Genomic DNA, 18,795 nt, shown 5'->3' with positions numbered 1-18,795 from the left:
TATATCTCACCACCATAAAAATTTCATTTTAAAAAGCACATCAGTGCTCACCTGACATTCTAAGGTAGATCATCTCACCTGATGGACCGATTTGGCCTTATGGGTTTATGAGGAAGCAGGACAACAAAAGCACATCACCATGCTGCTCTGGGCGTGAGATCATGCTCCAAAATCAAAAGATGAGGCAATGACTATGTCCTACCCCCATAATGCACCAATGAGGCCAGGACCCAAATGGGCCTTCTGACCATCTGACCAATTGGCCATTGGCCATCTACTAAGGTGGATTATATATGGGCCTAGATATTAGAAGTGAGCAATAATATACCAGAACCACATGGTATCTATGAGAACAGTACGCCATAACTGAGAAGACCATTTTCATGCCAAAGGATCACAATCTTGTTTAGTGGCTCCTGCTGCTGCAGCTGTGGTGGCCCCAGCCAACCACCAAGGTGGGAAATTGCCGCTATTGCTCTCAACAGGGGACCCACCTGACCCTCTGGATGAGCAGGACTGGCCCTCTCTTGGGACACAACCAGGACTTTCTTCCCATCAAAATACCTTAGGAGACAGTGGGAGCAAAGAAAAGAAGGAACAGGGAAGCAGACTTGGCCCAATGGATAGGGCATCTGCCTACCACATGGGAGGGCCACGGTTCAAACCCAGGCCTCCTTGACCCGTGTGGAGCTGGCCTATGCGCAGTGCTGATGCGCACAAGGAGTGCCCTGCCACGCAGGGGTGTCCCCTGCGTAGGGGAGCCCCATGCGCAAGGAGTGCACCCCGTAAGGAGAGCTGCCCAGCACGACAGAAAGTGCAGCCTGCCCAGGAATGGTGCCGCAGACACGGAGAGCTGACACAGCAAGATGACACAACAAAAAGAGACACAGATTCCCAGTGCTGCTGATAAGGATAGAAGCAGTCACAGAACACACAGCGAATGGACACAGAGAGCAGACAACTGGTCGGGGGGGGGGGGGGGGGAGGGGAGAGAAATAAATAAAAAATAAATCTTTAAAAAAAAAAGAAAAGAAGGAACAGGCTTCCAGCAAAGCAAATATGCAACATCAGCCCCACTCTGAACCAGAGGCTGGACTTTCCACAAGATCAAGAGGAGAATACAAGAGCCGTTAACAATGAACAGTAATGGTCCCCAGTGCAGCCTTTCTTCAACGGCAGCTCAGTATGGAGGGGTGGGCATGGAAGTTGTATGTAGACATCAGTCCATTAAATACTTTTTTTTTATTTTGGCAGCAGAGACTCTGGGATCTGTGAGGCTGGGGCTCTGTTCCTGTCTGAGGGAATGGTGGATTCTGGACAGATGATAAGTGTATTAAGTCACCCGAAAGGGGTCCTGATGCAAAGTACCAGAAATCTGTTGGTTTTTATGAAGTGTATTTATACGGGGATAGAAGGTCACAGTTACAATGCCCTAAAGAGTCCAACTCAAGGTACCATAAGACGGACTTTCTCACCCAAAGTCTGTTGCTGTGTGTTGAGGCAAACAGCTGCTGATATCTGTGAGGATTCAGCCTTCCTCTTTCCTCTTAGGCTCCGTGGGTCCAGCTCCTTCCGATCTCAGCTATAGGCTGGCACAGGGCTTGTCTCTTTTCCCGGGGCTCATTTCTTTCTGGGCTGAGCTGCTGTGGTCTCTTCACAAGGTCAGCTGTAAACAATCAGGCTCTCCCTGATCTCTCTTCCCAGGGCTCCAGCATCAAAACTAAGTTCTCTCCTCCGCCGTGTCTCTTTCTGTATATCTATTTCTCCCTGTGTTCTTCTCTGTGTGTCTACTTCCGTGTGAGAGCCCCCCAAGGGGGGAGGACTCAACCCTGCCTGCCCTAATGATGTGGTCCAATCAAGGCCCTGATCTTAACATAATTTAATCAGAGACATCTCAGTTGAATCTAATACAATCAAAGGGTATCACACCCAGGAACAGACCAATTGACAAATATCATCACTTTTTTTTTAAGTCATAAATAATATGAAATTGCTACAATGAGCATTCCATAACCTCAATGTCCCCTTACCTCGAGAATGAGTTTGGGCAAATCCCCTTGAATTCCAGCCGCACCCAGGGAGGGAAGGGTGGTGGGAGGAGATCTACCCAGACGTCAGGAGGAGGTGGGGGCCTTGAGCTGTGAGCCGTGGAAATGCAAGTCGTGAAAGCACGACCCACAGGATGGGACAAGTCTGTGGCAACACTGCTGTGCCGCTCATGGGTGCCCTGAAAAAGAATGCCTCTTCCAGCCTCTCTCTCACAGCTAGAAACGCTCAATGGGATGCGAGCAGAAGTGATGTGTGCACTTTCTGGGTCATGCGCTCAAACTGAAGGGGCTCTCCGCGCCCCCTCCCCATCGCTTTCCCCAGATTCACCAGGATGTTACCCCAGAAACGGTGGAATAAATGACAAGAGGAGGAGACAGGGCACTGAAGCCTCGTGGAGCAGTCTCCATGCCCACTTGACCTTTACGTGTGAGGAAAATAGATTTCTCTTACTCTAAGTCAGCGCCATTCCGGGTCTCTCTTGTGTCCAGCCAAATTTATATCCATCTGGCAGCGGGCCCGAGGATGGGCAACCGGGAAGAGTCGGGTAATTTCAGAGAATCCAGAGCACACGGGGAGAGTGGCAGAGAAAGGTCAAGGACAGTATGAGTTGCAAGCTAATGATCAAATTGCTGCAAGGGGAGGAGAGTGTAACCAGTCACCACTATCAACTATCACACCAGAGAACCAAAGGTCAGGCAGGAGGGAAGAGCCTTGCCCTGGGCTGCCTGGCTTGGGAAACTCCTGTGAGAGTCTTGCTGCGACATCATTTTCAGGTGGGCAGCAGCCTGTCCAGGTAGGAGGGAGCCACAGGACCATGATCTGGGGAGCCCCAAGCAGAAGGATGACTAGAAACATGCATGCTAGGAAATGCGTGGCAGGGGCCAGGCCCAAATACCCATTGCCCGGTAAACAGAGGCTCTCAAGGTGAAACACAGCCATGTGTTCCAGCCTTCTGGATGGCTGAGAGATGGACCAGGCCAGGTCATGACAGCACTCACGAGCTGACAAGCATGTTCACCAGGCACTCGTACAAAACGGAAGGTTCTGGGTTCCTGGTATGTTAGCCTAAAAAGAGGAGGAAAGCCAGCAGGCCTCCTGTGGGCCTCTCTGGTCTAGAACATTCCTCAGACTACTGAGGTCCATGAGCTCCAGGTGTGCTTCCACTAGGCACGAGGGTGCTGCCGGCAGCCAGCGCCCCACGCGGCCACAACCCGCTCTCAGGTGTACCCTTTCCACATCTTGTTGGATGGTTCCATACAGGGAAAGGAAGGAGGGAGGGAAGAAAGAGAGACAGAGAGAGGGAGAGATGGAGGCAGAAACAGAGAGGGAGAGATGGAGAGAGAAAGAAAGGGAGGGATAAAAGGAAGAAAAGGAAAAATAGAAAAGGAAAGAAAAAAAGAGAGAATCAAGCAAACTGGCTGACCTCAGCTGGTGTCCCCCACACCGGGTTCTCTGTTGCTGTCACTTGTGCTGTGTATTGTGTTGCAAACTCTGCGAGCACCATTCACATGGATTTTTAAATGTTTGGCATTTCCAGGGATTCTGGCCAGGGGAGGCCCTGACCACAGCTTAATCCAAGTGGAGCCGGAGCCTGGTCGGCAGAGGGGTCTGCTTGGCTCGGGGCTGGTGGGAGCACGTGGGTCATCCCTGCAGTTAGTGTGGGTAGAGATGGGAGGAGGCGCAGGCACAGCGAGGTAGCCGAAAGGTGGAGGTGACCCACGTGTCCACCAGCTGGTGAAGGGAGGAACAAAATACAATACATACACGGGGGAATATTACTCGGCTGGTAAAAAGGAATGAAGTTCTGCTACATGTGAACATGGACGAACCTCCCAGGGGCCGGGGGGCTGGGACTTCTGGCTTAATGGGAAGAGAGTTTCTGCTCGGCGTGATGACAAAGTTTTGGGGATGGATGTTGGTGCTGATAGCACAATATTGTGAATGCAATTAATCCGTTCAAAGTGGTTGACGGGGGGATTTTCGTGTTGTGTAAATGTTACCACAATTAAGAAAAACAATCCTTTGAAGGGACAGGGCCAGCCGCGAGGCTGGGAGAAGTGAAGGCTCTAAGAGGTCCAGGAGGAGAGGAAGGCGAGCGGGCCTGGGAGCGCGGGTGGAGCTCGGCCGTTCTCCTCAGGGCGGCTGTGGGGACTTGATTCTCGCGCAGTCAGAACCCCAGCCGTGAGAGCTTGGGTGTACTGCTTCAGTTCTCTAGACTTGCCTGCTCTTCTGTGAGCTCCCCAGCTCGTGGGGCGGCTGTGAGCCTTAGACTAGAGGACCCGCGTGGAGCGCGTGGCGGGGCCTGGCATTTGGCGGGCGCTCGGCAAATGCCCATTTCCTCCCGGCCCTCTCACCTGGGCTCAGGTCTCCTGTGCTTACCTGCAAAGCTGCTCTGAACAGACGGGGAAGCGCCATCCGAGGGGCTGGCCGAGAGGGCCAGGACGCGAGAATACGGAAGGTGGAGGAAAGGGCTGGGGGCTGCCCGGAGGCCCCCACCATTGCCAGAGGGTGACCCTGCACCCCTACAAGCCACCACCCTAGTGCTTGTTTCCCCAGAGGTGTTTTTTTTTTAAGGTATAGGGGCTGGGAATTAAACCTGGAACCTCGTATGTGGGAAGCTGGCGCTCATCCCTAGGCCACATCGGCTGCCCTGAGTTGGTTTTATTGTGTGTTTTAGATTTTTAGGAGGCACCAGAAACCGAACCCAGAACCTCCCATATGGGAGGCAGGCGCTCAACTGCTTGAGCCCCATCTCTCGTTCCCTGAGATTTTTAAGATCTCAGAAGGTAGGTCTTCCCTGTGGGAGTTCCCCTTCCCCAGCACCCACTCTGTCCTTGGGATCTGCCTTCTGTCCCCACCACACCACTGGGGCTGCTCTCTAAAAGGTCAAGAGGAACCTGTACCTCCCAGTCCAGTGGCGTACCTGAGCCCAGTGCCTCATGCAGCGCTTGCTCGGAGGGCTCAATAAATCTCTGTGGAATTAAACGTCCCTCTTCTCTGCTTAATCACCACCTTCACCAAGTGACCAAACTTAGCATCGGTAACGGCAGAGATTGCAGTATTAGCTGCACAACCTGTGGATACACTAAACGTCATTGAACTCTACACTTTAAGTGGGTGATTTGTATGGTGCATGAATTATATCTCCATAAGGTTGTTAAAAAATTAATTGAATAAGTAATGCTGGGAACAAGCTAGACTTGTGGGCCTCCTGTTGGGATGTCATTCAAAGTGCACAGCACTGCCTGGGAGGGATTCTTGCCAAAAATGTTTAATTTGAATCCAATCAAGTCTTTAGACCTCGATGCCAGTTTACAGGACGTACAGGGAATAGGAAAACATAAGGCTAAAGACACTACAAGGAAACTATCAGACATATATAAAATGTGGAATAGTCAACGTCACTTTTTTTTTTTAAGGTGAGGAACTGTTTAATGATCTAGACATAAAACCCCAGGCAATACGCAAACCTTGAATATATCTGTGTAACCCAATCCCCATCAAGATGTAAAACATAACGATCACTCCAGAAAGTTCCCTCATGCGTAACATTGCCAGATTTAGGATTTAAAAAATAATAGTAACAGGATGCCCAGTTAAGTTTGAATTTCAGACAATTTTTTTAGTATAAGTCAGTCCCCAAATATTGCATGGGAACAATTTAACTGAGCATCCTGTGCCGTATCTGTCACACTAGTCCTACCTTCCCAGATCACCCTGGACCTCCATGCACCAGATGCAGCCTCTGGCCTGAATTTTTTCACACCATACATTCATTTTGCCTGTTCATCAACTTCATATAATTGAAGTCATAAAGTGTGTACTCTCTTCTGTAAGACTTCTTTCACCAGCACAGCATTTGGTGTTTTGTTTGTTTGCTTGCCTTTTAGTTTTCAATTTTGGAGTACTTTCAAACTTACAAAACAGTTGCAAAAATAATATGAATCCCACGCAGAAAACGCCAACACACCCTCCACCCAGATATCCAGGTCCACCAAATTTTAACATTTTTCCACATTTGCTGTGTCACTCTATCATCTATAAACATCTATTTATTTTTATTTTTTTTTAAAGATTTATTTATTTATTTAATTTCCCCCCCTCCCCTGGTTGTCTGTTCTTGGTGTCTATTTGCTGCGTCTTGTTTCTTTGTCCGCTTCTGTTGTCGTCAGCGGCACGGGAAGTGTGGGCAACGCCATTCCTGGGCAGGCTGCACTTTCTTTTCACACTGGGCGGCTTTCCTCACGGGCGCACTCCTTGCGCGTGGGGCTCCCCCACGCGGGGGACACCCCTGCGTGGCACGGCACTCCTTGCGAGCATCAGCGCTGCGCATGGCCAGCTCCACACGGGTCAAGGAGGCCCGGGGTTTGAACCGCGGACCTCCCATGTGGTAGACGGACACCCCAACCACTGGGCCAAAGTCCGTTTCCCTATAAACATCTATTTATATATCTTCTACATTCTACACATTTGAGAGTAGGTTGTATACATCATGTTCCTTGAATACTTAGTACTTCCACGTACGTTTCCTAAGAAAAAGATGTTCACTTATTTTTTTTTTTAAGATTTATTATTTCTCTCCCTTGCCCTCTCTCCCTCCCCCCAGTTGTCTGCTCTCTGTCTATTCACTGTGTGTTCTTCTTTGTTCGCTTGTATTCTTGTCAGCAGCACTGCACATGGGCCAGCTCCACATGGGTCAAGGAGGCCCGGGGTTTGAACCACGGACCTCCCATGTGGTAGACGGACGCCCTAACCACTGGGCCAAGTCCACTTCCTTATATAACCACCTGAAGGACAGTTATCAAGCTCAAGAAACTTAACATTGTTATAAAGCTTATTGTCTATACTCCAATTGTTGCGTCTGTCCCAATAATGTCCTTTTGGGTCATGTATTGCATTTAATTATCACTATCTTTTTAGTCACTCTTTTTTTTCTTATGAAAATGTATATACAGCTGTTATAGTTTCCTAAGCTGATTAAATCAACTACCATGAAATGGTACAGCATGAACAATGGGCATTTATTAGCTTACTGTTTGAGGTCAAAAAAATGTCCAAATCAAAGCGATGCTTTCTTCATGGAGACCAGCTGCCAGGGGTCCTTGGCGCCTCTGCCACATGGCAAGGCAAATGACAGCATCTGCTGGTCCCTCCTTTTCATCTGGGTTTTGTTGCTTTCATGTCTTTCTTTCTCTCTCTCTGGATTCAATCCATTTATAAAGGACTTCAGTAGAAGGACTAAGACCCATCTAAATGAGATAGGTCACCCCTTAACTGAAGTAGCCTCCTCAAAACTTCTACTTCCAATGGGTTCACTCCCACAGGAATGGATTAGCGTTAAACACACATTTTTTGGGGTACATACAGCCTCAAGTCACCTCAACAACATAAACTTCCCCATCACAGCCATTCCCAAGCATGCCATCCAGCGGGGTTAATCACCTTCACAGTGTTGTTATACCCTCACCACCATCCATACCAGAACTTACCCATCACCCCAAGAGAAACTATACACCCACATGCATTAACTCCCATTTCTCTTGCCCCACCTCTTGTAACTATACTCTACTTTTATGTCTCTATGGATTTACACATTCTAGCTTTCATACGGAACCTGTCCCTTTTTGTCTGACTTATTTCACTCAAGATGATGTCTTCAAGGTCCATCCATGTTCCATGTTGTAGCATGCATCGGAACCTCATTCCTTTTTTCAAAGGATGAACCAGGAATTGAACTCAGAACCTCATACATGGGAAGCAGGTGCTCAACCACTGAGAGACACCCATTCCCCTTCATTCGTTTTTAAAGCTGAATAATATTTCATTGAATGTACAGAGCACATTGTGTTTATCCATTCATTTACTGATGAACATTTGGTTTACTTCCACCTAGGGCTGTTGTGAATAATGTTGCCATAAACATCAGTGAACGAGTAGCTGTCTGAGTTCCTGCTTTCAATTCCTTTTGTGTATACCTAAGAATGGGGTTTCTAGGCCATATGGTAGTGCTATGTTTAATTTAGGAACTGTTCAACTGTTTTCCACCATTGTACGTTTCCACCAGCAAGTTACCAGGGTTTCTATTTCTTGGCATCCTCATCAGCTGTATTAGTCAGCCAAAGGGGTGCTGATGCGAAATACCAGAAATTGGTTGGTTTTTGCAAAGGGCATTTATTTAGGGTAGACACTTACAGATATCAGGCCATTAAGTATAAGTTACTTCCCTCACCAAAGTCTATTTTCACATGCTGGAGCAAGATGACTGCCGACGTCTGTGAGGTTTCAGGCTTCCTGGGTTCCTCCCTTCCAGGGTCTTTCTTCTTCTAGGTTCAGGGTTCCTCTCTTCCCAAGGCTTGCTTCTTCCTGGGGCTTGCTTCTCTTTCCTCTGTGAGCTTACTTACCGCGACTCCAGTTTAAGGCTTGAACATCAAACTCCAGCATCAAAACTCCAACTTAAGAACACCCAACTTTGTCCCTTGCCATGCCTTTTATCTGTGAGTCCCCACCCACCAAGGCATGGGGACTCAATGCCCTAATGACATGGCCCAATCAAAGCCCTAATCATAACTTAATCACACCCAGGTACAGACCAGATTACAAACATAATCCAATATCTATTTTTGGAATTCATAACCATATCAAACTGCTACACCAGCCTTTGTTATTTTTTTTTATTTTTAATAATAGTCATTCTAATGGGAATGAAATGATACCTCATTTTGGTTTTGATTTGCATTTCCCTAATGGCTAATGATATCAAGCATCTTTTCATGTGACCATTTGTATACCTTCTTTGCATCTTTTCATGTGACTATTTGTATACCTTCTTTGGAGAAATGTCTATTCAAGTCCTTTGCCCATTTATTTATTGGGTTATTTGTCTTTTTGTTGCTGAGTTGCAGGGGTTCTTTATATATTCTGGATACTAAACCCTTATCAGATATATGGTTTCCAAATATTTTCTCCCATTCTGTTGGTTGTCTTTCTACTTTCTTAATAATGTTCTTTGATGTACAAAAGCTTTAAATTTTGGGAAGCGGACTTGGCCCAGTGGTTAGGGCGTCCGTCTACCACATGGGAGGTCCGCGGTTCAAACCCCGGGTCTCCTTGACCCATGTGGAGCTGGTCCACGCACAGCGCTGATGTGTGCAAGGAGTGCCGTGCCACGCAGGGGTGGCCCCTGCATAGGGGAGCCTCACAGGCAAGGAGTGCACCCCATAAGGAGAGCCGCCCAGCACGAAAGAAAGTGCAGCCTGCCCAGGAATGGTGCCACATACATGGAGAGCTGACACAACAAGATGACGGAACAGAAAGAGACACAGATTCCCGTGCCGCTGACAACAACAGAAGTGGACAAAGAAGAAGATGCAGCAAATAGACACAGAGAACAGACAACCGGGGCGGGGGTGGGGGGAGAGGGGAGATAAATAAATAAGTCTTTAAAAAATTTTTTTAATTTTGATGAAGTCCCATTTATCTATTTTTTTTTCTTTTGTTGCTCATGCTTTGGTGTAATCTAATAATCTATTGCCTAGCACAGTGTTTTTGAGATTCATTCACGCTGTAATGTGCATCAGTAATTCACACTATTTTTAAATCTATACCACAGTTTATCCATTCTCCTATATAGTCACCTGGATTGTTTCCAGTTTGAGGTTATTATAAGTAAAGTTTCTATGAATGTTCTTTTACAAGTCTTTTTGTGGATATAAGTTTTTTTGTTTCTCTTGGGTTAATACCTAGGAATGAAAGAGCTATATTAAAGGTAAATACATATTTAATTTTCTAAGAAACTGCTAGAACCTTTACCAAAGTGGTTATACAACACTACATTCCCACTAACAAAGTATGAAAGTTCTGGTTGCTCCAAATCCTTGTCACCATTTGGTGTTGTCAGTGTTTTTAATTTTAGCCATTTTGGTAGGTGTGTAGTGCCTTTTTGTTGTGGTTTGAATTTGTGTTTCCTTAATGACTAATTATACTGACAACTTTTTTGTGTGCTTACTGGAGACATATAGAGAGAGAAAGCTATAGATATATACATTGAAATGCTTGCCCATTTTTTAAAATAAGGTTCTTTGTCTCTTTTTATTGTTTTATAAGAGTTCTTTGTATACTATGGATACCAGTGCTTTGTCAGATATATGTCTTGCAAAATATATTTACCTATGCTGTCTTGCTTTTTCATTTTCTTAATGGTGCAATGAACAGAAGCTTTTAATTTTAATGAAGTTTATAATTTATTCTTTTATGATTATTGCTTTCTGTGTCCTAGTGAGAAATCTTTATTACATCCAAGTTACAAAGATCTCCTGTGTTTTGTTCTACAGGCTTTATAGTTCAGGTCTATAATCCATCCTGAATTAATGGTATATAAGGTAGGAGGTAGAAGTAAAGATTTATTTTTTTCTATAGTGATACCCAGTTGTTCAGGAGATATTGTGTCTTTAGAAGACTTTCCTTTCCTCATTGGATTGCTTTGGTGCTGTGCAAAAATCAAGCGTCTATACATATATGTGTGTGTATTTCTGGGTTCTCTATTTTATTCCACTGATTTATTTGTTGATCTTTATGCCAGTACCATTAGTTTTGATTACTGCAACTTTAGAATAAATCTTGAAGTTACGTCTATACATTCCCAACTTTATTCTTTATTTCCAAGACTGCTTTGGACACTCTCAGTCTTTTCAATTTCCACATACATTTTAGAATCAGTTTGTCAAAAGCATGGTGGGATTTTGACTGGGAAATATTCTGTAAATGTTTGTACATTTTACTTCCTTGTCAATAACTACCATTCTCTAGCCGTGCTAGTGAAAGCACCTTCGCCTAAGTTCTGCATCCCTCACCTACCTACATCTCCGTCTTGTTCTCTCATAAATAGGAATCAGCTCTAAGGCTCTGATTCTTTTGACTCATTTTTCCTAATCTCTCCCCAAATTATTTCTGTTCCATCATCTACATCCCTCCCCCTCTCTTCCTTCAAACCTCAGTGCTCTTTTTTCTCTACTTTCTCATGTAAATGTCATCATTGTTTCTAGATGGAGGGGCGCCTGACTCTGACTTCCTGTAGAAGGAAGAGCCCCACATGGGAGGTAGGAAACTCTAACGTCCTTATGAAGCTCTCTCCCCTGGCTCTGCCACTGTGTAATCTCACTCTATCAGTTCCCTTATTTATTAAGCAAAAGAATTAGACTCGGTCGGTGGTGTGGTTCGGTTTTGTTCGTATCAAAACTCTTTCAAGAACCTGATGAAACTTATGAACACTCTTCCCAGGACAAAACATTCACACAAAAACATTTTGCACGGAAAACGGACTTTGGCCCAATGGTTAGGGCGTCCGTCTACCATATGGGAGGTCCGCGGTTCAAACCCCGGGCCTCCTTGACCCGTGTGGAGCTGGCCATGTGCAGCGCTGATGCGCGCAAGGAGTGCCTGCCACGCAAGGGTGTCCCCCGCGTGGGGGAGTCCCACGCGCAAGGAGTGTGCCCGTGAGGAAAGCCGCCCAGCGTGAAAAGAAAGAGCAGCCTGCCCAGGAATGGCGCCGCCCACACTTCCCGTGCCGCTGACGACAACAGAAGCGGACAAAGAAACAAGACGCAGCAAATAGACACAGAGAACAGACAACCAGGGGAGGGGGGGAAATTAAATAAATAAATAAATAAATCTTAAAAAAAAAAAAAAGAAAAAACAAGTCTCTCTGATTCTAACTCTAATTCCTATTGGAAATAGAAATTGCAAAGCAGCAACTTCCATCCCTGCTCAGAACGTACCCCTGAGAAGAAGGGTGCTGACATCCCTCAGGCACATTTAGATGATCAGGATTCTGGAAAGTTCTTGCGCTGAGAAGGTGCATGGTGTATATAAGGAAACCCCCATACATCTGCTTATTTGCCTTCCAGTAACCAAAGCTAAATCATTTGTAGAATTTGGTAAAATTCTCCCCTTGAGTAATATTTCTCCACCTTTCAATCCGTTCTGCAAAGCATGACTGATAGTTTAGCAACTTGGAAAGCCCACTTCTATCGAATTTAATTGAGAGTGTTGTATTGAATTTAAATAGATACGTTACAAATAAAATAATTCTAGAAACTTTTTATATCAGAACAAAAAGTACGGATTGGGTCAATTGGGAATTGTATTGTAAACAATATTTTGAACTCCTGACCTCATAAAATTATAACTTTTCTAGCTCTATCACTAAAAATGATTCACAACAGAATCATCCATTTCAGGCTCATGTGGAACAATTTGAGATGGACCCCTAGAACCCTAGAACAGGATCTCTAATTCACCACTAAAAGACCCCAAGCTTGATGAAAAGTAGCTACTGCCATACCTTGGGGTCTATAATATATCCAGAAAGCGAGATTCTTTCAGAATATCTAGGGTGGCACTGATAAAACAAGTGGCAGCTTAAAAGATCTTCGCACAGCCAAGATGGCATGATTTGAACAGTAAAAGGGAAATAATCATTACATTTCACTGGAACAAGTCTGAGAAAAAAAATATGAGCTATGATGGTATTCCAGAAGGAAAATAACTTAGCATGTACTCAAAGACAATTTCAACACATGAAAAAGATTATGTAGGATATATTAATGGTAATCATGTAATTCTCTTTGTCATCACCTTAGTAATAGTAATAATTTTTTTTGCATTGGCTTTGCTATATCAACAAATTACTAAATGCATTTGTTTATCTGTTTTATTTTTTTTATATTAATTTTTTTATTTCCCACCCCACCCCCACCCCCACCCCCCGTTTTGGGCTCTCTATCTGCTTTCTGTGTCCATTTGCTATGTGTTCTTCAGTGTCTACTTTTTTTCTCCTCAGGTAGCACCAGGAACCAAACCTGGGACCTTCTGGAGTGGGAGAGAGGTGCTCAATCTCTTGTGCCACCTCAGCTTCCTGGTGTGCTACATCCTCTTATTGTCTCTCCATGTCTCCTTTTGATGTGTCATCTTGCTGCACCAGCTCTCCATGCAGGCCAGCTCACCTTCCCCAGGAAGCCCCGGGAATCAAACCCTGGACCTCCTATAAGGAAGATGGGAGCCCAATCACTTGAGCCACATCTACTTCCCTGTTTATTTGTTTTAAAAGATCAAAATTAATAGTTAGAAGGGTAATTGGGCCATTGACCGTGGATGAGATATCTACAATTGACTTTGGAATATCAATTGGTAAGAGAGAGAAAATGGAATATTAGAAGGACCTGAAAAAAAAGGGGGGGGGGGCACGGTGTGGAATACAATCAAGCCATGAAATAATAAGTTACAATATGGATAGAGGGTTCATTATTTCATCAATTCAAGTCAGGAGCACAAAAGTTGTGAAAGAGATTTATGTTGAAAAGAAGAGGGAAAAATAGGTCAGATGGCCCAGGTTTCAAGGGAAAAAAATTCTACTTGAATAGGCCCATTACAATAAGGAGGAATTCAGTTTGTATATCAGTTAGCTTTTGCTGCATAATAAAACATCCCCAAATTTAGTGACTGAAATGTTCTCTTATTCTCTCCAGTCCGTAGATGGATTGGGCAGCTCTTCCAGGCTGGTCCAGTTCTGCTGTGGCTGAATGAATGTCTAAATGGTTAGAAAACTTGTTGGTCTGTGGGGGGATGCTCAGCTGGGATAGTCCATCTCTGTTCCACATAGTCTTGAATCTTCCAATCGGTTAGCCCAGCATGGCAGTTTGAAGCTTTTGTGAATCCCAAAAAAATCATACTTTTGGATCTAATCCATTCCCGTGGTGTGGGACCCTTTGATGAGATTGAATTCCACTGGGGGCCTTTGATTGGAGTAATCCCATGAGGCATGACCCAGGATGGGTCTCGGCCTTCTTGCTGGAATCTTTTATAAATGGGAGAAACAGTCAAAGACATAGAGAAAGAGGTCTCCCATGTTTTGACCCTGCCATGTGAGAGAGGACTCCAGGATCACCTACAGCCACACAGAAAGACAGAGAAACCCTGAGAGGCTGAGAGAGAGGCAAGAGGCTGGAATTAGCAGAAAGGCCCGAAGCTGAAGAGGCAAGGCCTGGGGAGAGAGGAGCCATATGCCCAACTGCCCAGTGCTGAGCCAGGAAGAATGGGAGCCTGGAGGAGAAGGCACAGACCGGCCGCCATTTTGCCTCGTCATGTGGCAGGAGTCCAGGATCAGCAGATTAGTTGCCCTTTGGAGAGACAACATCTCTGATGATGCCTTGATTTGAACATATTTACAGACTCAGAACTAAAAGATTTTACCCTAATAAGTTCCTATTTAAAAAGCCAACCCATTTCTGGTATTTTTGCATTGGCAGCCCATAGCAAATTAAAACACCCAGGCTTCTTCGTGTGGACGTCTAAGGAGATCCAAGGGCATGGAGAGAGAGCAAGCTTCAAAGTATCACCTCTGCTATTGTCCCATTGGCCAAAACAATTCCCAGGACCATGCCCCACATCAGTGTGAGAGAGCATTAGTCAGGGAGGCGTAAACAAAACCAGGGCCATGACAGCGGTAACCTATTTTCGTTTGATTTATTAGATTTCCAAGAGTTACTTAAACACTTAGAAATATTTTGCTTGTTAAATCGACAAGTCTGTCTGGTCAGCATTAAAAGGTTTGAGAAAAGCAGACATAAAATTTCTGATACGACTTGAGATAACTAAGGAAATTTATTTAACCAAGCGTTAAGTAAATATTTAAATGTTTGAAGACGATTTAGTCTGTTAAATTTATGGGCTATTAGGACATGAATCAAAGAACAAGTAAAAGTGATGGTTCTTATTTTATGCAAATATTCCTTGATCAGTAAATGGAGTGCAAACTTTGTAAGTTGAATTTGAAAAGCCTGAGAAAAACTAGGATTTGAATTTGACACAGTCATTCATTTGCTGTTGTTCTTTCCAAGGCATGTATTGATAGTCTGCTATGAGACCAGCACATTTTAGGCCCTGGGAATACGGTGGGAAAGACTTTCGGTCTCTGCCTCCATGGTGTTTATACATTAGCAGAGGGCCCAAAGGGGGAAGCCAAATAAACAAATAACATCATTTCAGAAGATGGAGAGACAAACTCCAGTCAATCAGAGAACACGTCCTCATCTCCGGGCTCAAACCCCATCTTCCTCACAGCAAAGGACACTTTGTCCTCTCTCTCACGCCTCAGGAATGGGAGCAGTGGCCATCTGCCTTTTTCCATAGCCAAGGACACCACGATGTTCTCCACTTCCTCGTGGAGGCTCCTGGGTCGTTCACAATGAGTGGATCCACAAATGTTTATCGAGCATCTGCTTCTTACAGGGAGGCTCTGTCAGGGCAGAGAAGCAGCCAAGAGAATGGTAATAACTGCGAGAACATGCAACCAACAAAGCAGCACAATGCTTGTGTGCACCCAGCGAATACTTACTGCACATGCCCCACCCGGCTAAGCGCCGAAGGATGAGACTGGTGAGGAAGCCACGGTCCTCAGGAAGTACCAAACGAGTAGGCAAGACCGTAAGCCATCACATTTTCAAATCTCTAAAATCGGCTTTTTCTTACAATGATGATGCTCCCATTGGACAAAACGGGCAACTATAGCACAAAGCAGCAGAGCCGACAGCGGCTAGATCAGTGGTCTGCAACCAGGCTGCACATTAGATCACCTGGGAAACAATTCTTATGCCCAGGCCCCCCTGCAGACCAGTTCAATCCAACTGAATCAGGCCTGTGCATTAGTATTTTTTATAGCACCCCCAAGGGGTTCTAATATGCAGCCGTGGTACAGAACCACCGAGTTGGGATGGCAATTTCAAACTGGAGTACACATTCCCCTGAGACTGCGTGGAAAATCTCCAAGAGCACGGCTGCATGAATACTTTAGGACATGGGTCAGCCAAATCTAGCCCACCACATGTTTTTGTAGGGTGCCGGGAGCCAGATGGTTTTTACATTTTTTAATGGTTGGGAAATTATCAAAAGAAGACAAATACTTTATGACACATGAAAATTCTATGAACTTCAAAGTTGTGCTCCTAAATGAAGTTTTCAAGGAACACCGTCACACTCCTTTGTCTACACATTGCCTAATAGCTGTTTTTGTGCTGTAAGGTCAAGTTAAGTACTTGGGACAGAGCCTAAAATATTGACAATCTGACCCTTCAAAGAAGAAGTTTGCTGATTCCTGCCGGAAGGGAATGGATGCCTAGATCTCAATATCCGTGTCCTTTTCCAAGGACTTATCTGCCTGGGAAGATTTCAGCTGTCAAGGCTCTTCTCCTTTCCCACTGCCTGCTTCACACTCACCCTTCTGCCACTCCTGCGTCTATACCCAAGAGAACTGTAAACAAGAACTCAAACAGATACTTGAACACCAACATTTAGAGCAGCATTATTCACAATAGTCAAAAGGGGGAAACAGCCCAAGTGTCCATCGACAGAGGAATAAACAAAATGTGATGTATACATGCAATGGAATATAATTCAGCCCTAAAAAGGAATAAAGTTCTGATGCATGTGACAACATGGATGAACCCAGAAGATATTGTGTTGAGTGAAATAAGCCAGATACAAGAGGACAAATGTATGCTTTCTCTTAATGCAATACTTAGAATAAGCAGTCATGGAGACCAAAAGCAGATCAATGCTACCATGATTGGGGAAAGGGGGGAATGGAGAGTTATTGCTAAATTAGTATGAGTTACTCACTTATGTAACCACCTTAAGTAAAGTTAGCAAGTTCAAATCAACTTGGAGTTTTTGCAGACTTGATGAGTCATAGAATCATAAGATTTTTAGAGCTGAAATGACTGGAAGGCATCGAGTTAAATTCCTTCATTTTAGAGAAAAAAAAAATTATATGACTTGGAAGTTCACCACATCCCCTATGCCTCTAATGCAGTTCAGTTTTCTTGGCTAAATCGCCCTGCCTCTAGCCATGGTATCCTGAGCTCTTGAGCAAACTCAACCTTCCTTTCCCAACCTCAGTAACTAAGGTGTTGTCGGCATCTTTTCCAGAGATGGGAAATGGGTGCGATTTCTTCCGTCAGGTACCCTGGCGATTTTGAACGTGCTAGGATGGAAGCACGGAGGAGGAGGGGGACTGAAAGAAGAGGGACTATCAGGTTCAGCTTCAAGTTCAGTCTATAGTTACCATGGATGGTTGTGAGACCTGCAGCCACCAACCACAGAAGCAGTGCATTTTACACTCAGGTCTTTCCAGCTGGGCACCAAAGTTTGGGGAAATGACTCAGTTCCTTAAAATATCCCCAATTTCTTTTCAGTAAATGCCAATTAGGTACCAACCGGATACCTGTACACCAATGTTCATAGCAGCATTATTTACAATAGCCAAAAGATGGAAGCAACCCAGGTGTCCATCGACAAAATGAATGGATAAAGTGTGGTACACCCATACAGTGGAATATTATTTAGCCCTGAAGTGTGACAAAGTACTGACACACGCTACAACATGGATGAACCTTGAAAGCATTAACCTGAGTGAAATAAGCCAGACACAAAAGCCAGGTTCATAGAGACAGATAGTGGACTAGAGGGTACCAGTGACTGGAGGGAAGGGAAATGGGGAGTTACTGGAATGGACACGGAGCTTCTGTTTGGGGTGATAAAGGTTTTGGGAATGGATGGTGGTGATGGTAGCATCAAATTGTAAATGTGATTAATGCCACTGAATTTTTAAAGTACCCAAAAATTGCTAAAATGGCAAAGTTCAAGTTATACGACAATAAAAATTTAATTAAAAATTATGAGATGACGCCGAGTTCTCCAAAATTCGTTCAGAAATAAACAAGTAAAAATGTTTGAGACCCACTGAGTCTTCACACCTAGTTGGGCCGGGCCTTGTCCGGCAGAGTCTGACAGCGGTGGTCGCCCGGGGGCTGCCCATAGCGGGAAAGGGGCAGCGCGGGCTCTGCACAGGGAGAAAAGCCCTCGCCCCAGCTCAGGCAGCCCTTGCTCCGGTGGATGGAAGAGACAGGAAAAGCTGAGGCTCGATTCCGAGGGCGTCGAAGGCCAGGCAGAGGCGTTCCGATTGCACAAGGAAGGAGATGCCGCCGGCGGTGGAGTCAGGATAAAGCCAGGAAGAAGGTGACAAGTGCGGTTTCCCAAAGGACACCGGGCAGGAGCGCGTAGGGTGAAACAAGGGGGCGGAACTGGAAGCCCAGTCCGCGCCAGGAGGGCGGGGCAGGCACCCAGCGCCGGGGACATGGGTGCCCAAGTCGGTCTGGTCTAGTGTCCGGATGCAGGCAGCACGTTCTAAAAGGGGCCTCGGCCGCGCTGGGGACCAAGAGGATGGCGGCGCTCCTGGGAGCTGCGGGGACACAAGAAGGTCCAAAACCACGTAGAAGTCCGGGAAAGGACTGTTCTCACCGCCTCTCCCGGCACCCCACCAAGGAGGTCTGCTCCCGAACCTGTCCCTGCCTGAAGAAAGAGACAGGAAAGCCAACGAAAGCAGGCAGAGCAAGAACGCAGAGAGAACAGGGGGCCTGAGGAGGGACAGGGTCAAGGACACGAGCTCCTCGGAGCATTGAGTGGCTCTGAACAGAGGCGGGAGAACTGGGCGAGGAAAGAACGAATGTAGAGCTGGACGGCTGGACGAGGGCGGGTCTCCAAGCTGGCAGCGGCCTAGGGCTCGGGGGGAAGTCGCCCGCGGGCCCCGCGCGTTGGGAGCCGCGGGCGCGGCGGCGGGAAAGCGCGCGCACCTGGGGCGCGCGGGGAGGAGGGTCTGGGGCGGGGCGGGTCCCCAGCACAGCCCTCCCCTCCGCC

Source organism: Dasypus novemcinctus, chromosome 20 (genome assembly GCF_030445035.2).
Source record: "Dasypus novemcinctus isolate mDasNov1 chromosome 20, mDasNov1.1.hap2, whole genome shotgun sequence".
NCBI classification, from domain to species: Eukaryota; Metazoa; Chordata; class Mammalia; order Cingulata; family Dasypodidae; genus Dasypus; species Dasypus novemcinctus.
The sequence above is the reverse complement of the archived record's forward strand: the minus strand, read 5'-3'. Positions refer to the sequence as shown.